Source organism: Galeopterus variegatus, unplaced genomic scaffold (genome assembly GCF_000696425.1).
Source record: "Galeopterus variegatus unplaced genomic scaffold, G_variegatus-3.0.2 Scaffold24294, whole genome shotgun sequence".
NCBI classification, from domain to species: domain Eukaryota; kingdom Metazoa; phylum Chordata; class Mammalia; order Dermoptera; family Cynocephalidae; genus Galeopterus; species Galeopterus variegatus.
The window spans coordinates 5,648-10,056 of NW_007750405.1; the positions used below are offsets into that span (position 1 = coordinate 5,648).

Consider the following 4,409-nt stretch of genomic DNA (forward strand, 5'->3'; position numbering starts at 1 on the left):
TGATGATGAATTTCATAAATTTCAGAGTAGAAAAGTCAGGTCACTTCAACAGGAGTGAAAGTTGCCTGTTTTCTTAGTTATCATCTGCACTGTCATAGGCCTGAAGACAATGGAGCAACTCTAGTATTTCTGGGAGGAAATCATGAGTTGTTATTCACATGAGAAGGTATCCTCAGGTGTGTAACATAGCAGAGAATATGTGACTCAGTAACCTATTTTGCCAAAGTCTTCACAAATATAGTTAAAGTCATTGATGAAGAAATCAAGAAAAGGTTCTTAGAGCCTTTAGGTCATATTTTATGATAATATTCTTTTGCATTAATTCTAAGCTGCATGTTTCCCCCTCATCTTAACGTTGCTGAAGTCAGGATGCATCTTCCAATAATGGTGGCCTACATTTACTGTTTGACAGGTGGCAGTTGTGATATAGTTTTCATTGCCTGCACATGCACAAATCTGGCTGGAGTCCCTGTTGATGTGACTGAACAAAGGCAGCTCCTTGATGTTTCAAAAAAACAAAACATTTCAGGGCAATTGGAAAAAGGAATGAATCCTGATTCTTGCCTGAAAACCTTCTATTGTCATCTTCTAGTAAGATCAAGAAAATACAAGCATCAAAATTTGCAAAATGATGTTAACACCTTGGGAGAAAAATTCTGCAGATGGTAAACAGTATCTTGTTACCTTGGATTATGGATATATATGGCTAGTGTTGCCTTGGCTTATGAGTACATTATCCTATTCTCTCGACTAATATGCATCTTGGAAATTTTTTGAAATTAAAGTCTTTTTAAAAATTGGAAGAAGAAGAAGAAGGATCAAGAAGAGAAGAAAAGGAGATAATTCATTCCTAGTGCTCCTGATTGCCCAGATCATCTGGGGGAGAAAAGCACTAATATGGGTAACTCAAAGTTGCAAAGTGATTCAGGAAAGTCAATCTAACCAATTAAATGTATATTTTTATTTTTATATATGCACAAGAGTTCTGTCTGATGCAAATATGCACCTAGGTCTATAAGCCTTTTTTTAAGTATAAAATAAAAATTTAAATAGCACAGCATTATGTCATAATTTAATTTGAAGCAATTTTTTCTTCCTGAGTGGTACGTACAGTGGTACTTCTTACAATCAATGGTGTATTAGATTCTATGAACTATCGAAATAGCTATTTTTTGTGAGGCACTTGCTATGTTCTGGGCATTGTTTTAAGGGCTTTACATTTCTTATTTATTTCTTAAAAGGACCCTGTAAGGCAGGTTCTCTTATTATCCCCACTTTACAGACGGAGGAACTGAAACATAGGAAAGTTAGGGAAAGTATCCAATATCTCACAGCTGGTAAGCAGCAGAGACCGAACTCAAATCCAGGCAGTCTGACTCCAGTGCCCAAAACTGTAACCCCTATATCAGTGCTTTAGAAAGACTTTAGGATGAGGAACATCATTTTGCTCACTTTATGTACGTAGAGGTGAGGAACTGAGACCCAGAAAAGTTAAGTAGCTTGCAAGAAGCGTGCAATAAGCTCATGATCGAATATGGTCTGATCTTATTCTATGTTTTTTCCACCTTATATCTGGCTTTCTCAAAAGTACCCATTGTAAATATTCAAACCCTACACACATACACACAATTCCCATTATTGCCACCATTGGCAGCATAACTGATTGAAACAGATGGAGTAAATTTTAAGGGGGAGCTAGGCTGTTTGTTTACATTGTTTAATCATCACAACAGTGCTTCAATACCATTACCATGTTCCTCTGTAACTACTTGAAGAAATGAAGTCTTACAGAGGACAGATAACTTGTGCCAGGTTCCAGAATACTTCTGTGGAAAACAAGAATGCAAACCAAGACACATCTGCCACAAAAGCCCACGGCCTTTGATTTTCCAAAAATGATTAAACATAGCTACTAATCGCTGCAAGTAAGCTTGTTGCTACAGCAGAGGTTGCACACTGGCAGCTTGCAGTTTGAATTTTGCCTGTAGAGGTGGTGGACTTGTTGCAAGCAATATCAATTTTAAATACTGAGAAATCACCTAAAGTTTGGATTTTTGTAGTTTCTCTGGAAAAAATGAGAGAATTTGGCAGTACTGGATCTGAATGCCTACAGGGCAGTAATTAGCTACAGCTGAGTAGCTATTGCTCCCCTAACCCAGTGCCTGAGTTTCCCAGTTCACCCCAGTTCACCCAAACACTGACACTCGATCTTTTCATACACTTTGCTTGTCTGGCCCATATGCCTGACCTCAAATCTAAATGGTCATGGTAATTAAAACAGCCATTTACATGAAAACAACAAATTGTGACAGTTGCAGACAACTATGAGAATTTTTTTAAGTTAGAAGGAGAAGTTAGATCTGTTTTATGATATTTGGTTCAGAAATATATGTGGTAGTCCTTTAAAGGTGGCTCCAGATCAAGCATGTGCCTCATTCCTTTATTTATTTATTTATTTGTTTGTTTGTTTATTTATTTATTTATTTTATTATTTTTATCTCATTAAACTTTGTTTTAATAGGTCTCAAAATTCTGTGACAGATATTTGGTCAAGTTATTTCCATTAAAAAGTACTGATTTGAAAAACTAAAAACTTAAAACTGCCACACACACACACACACACACACACACACACACAAAATGGTCCATAAAGCACTCTCCTTTCCTTCTGGAGGTTTTATGATGCATTGTTATCATTAACTAGTCTTTTACTATTAAACTTAAATGGCCAATTGAGATGAACAGTTCTGAGACCGTTTTTCCACCTCTGATTAAGACTGGGGTGGCAGGTATTAGGGATAATATTCATTTAGCCTTCTGAGCTTTCTGGGCAGACTTGGTGACCTTGCCAGCTCCAGCAGCCTTTTTGTCCACTGCTTTCCTGACACCCACACCAACTGTCTGTCTCAAAAGATGAATAGCAAAATGATTCAGAGGAAGAGTCAGAGAAGCTCTCAACACGCATGCGCTTGCAGGAACCATATCAATGATGGTGGTATCACCAGATTTCAAGAATTTAGGGCCATCTTCCTGCTTCTTACCAGAACAGCGATTGACCCCTTTCCTTCAGGCCAGCCAACTTGCAAGCAATGTGAGCTGTGTGACATTCCAATACAGGGACACAGCCAGCACTGATTTCGCCTGGATGGTTCAGGATAATCACCTGAGCAGTGAAGCCATCTGCTTCAGTTGGTGGGTCATTTTTGCTGTCACCAGCAATGTTGTCACGAAGAACATCTTTGACAGACACGTTCTTAACATTGAAGCCCATATTGTCTCCAGGAAGAGCTTCACTCAAGCTTTATGGTGCATTTCAACAGACTTTTCCTCCATTGTAATGTTGACTGGAGCAAAGGTGACCATCATACGAGTTTGAAAATGCCAGTCTCTACTCGGCCCACAGGGACAGTACCAATACTATCAATCTTGTAGACAACCTGGAGGGGCAGATGTAGACACCAATTCTGTAGACATCCTGGAGGGGCCCTCTGCAAGGGCTTGTCAGTTGGACAAGTGGGTAGCAAGATGCAATCCAGAGCTTCAAACAGTGTGGTTCCACTGGCGTTGCCATCTTTCTGGGTGACTTTCCATCCTTTGAACCAAGGCACATTCGCACTTGGCTCCACAATATTGTCATCTTTCCAACCAGAAATCGGCACAAATGCTACTGTGTCAGGGTTGCAGCTGTGTCGGAGTTGTCATTTTCATAATGTAGGTGCTGACTTCCTTAAGGATTTCCTTGCATCTCTTCTGGCTATAGGGTAGCTGAGTGGAATCCATTTTGTTAACACCAACAATCAGTTGTTTCACACCCAGCGTGTAAGCTAGAAGAACATGCTCCTGGGCCTGCCAATTCTTGGAGATACCAGCTTCAGACTCACCAACACCAGCCTCAACTTCCAGGACAGCGCAGTCAGCCTTTGATGTGGCTGGAGTCATGTTTTTGATGAAGTCTCTGTGTCCTGGGGCATCAGTGATAGTCATATAATACTTGCTGGTCTCAACTTCCCACAGGGAGATAGCAGTGGTGATACCAGACCCATGCTCAGCTTTCGGTTTATCCAAGACCCAGGCACCCTTGAAGGAGCCCTTTCCCATCTCAGCAGCCTCCTTCTCAAACTTTCTGATGGTTCTTTTGTCAATCCCACCACGTTTATAGATCAGATGGCCAGTAGTGGTGGACCTGCCTGAACCAATGTGTCCAGTGATGACAATGTTAACATGAGTCTTCTCCTTTTTCATGCTGGCTTTGATTTAGCAGTGGTTTTCATGACTCCGGTGTTCTGGCAGCAAACCCATTGCCCATGTTTTAAAATTGGAGAGTAATATTTGTGTTTCCAAAATTAACGTTTTACTTTCACGTACTAAGATCCTACAGTCAGATTCAATGTTAAAATTTTAAGACTTAG

General features: G+C 40.0%; 1 pseudogene; it reads right to left on the reverse strand.

Annotated features, from left to right (window-relative positions):
• Positions 1–2,775: 2,775 nt before the first annotated feature.
• LOC103583557 lies at positions 2,776–4,242 on the reverse strand (annotated as a pseudogene).
• Positions 4,243–4,409: the final 167 nt, after the last annotated feature.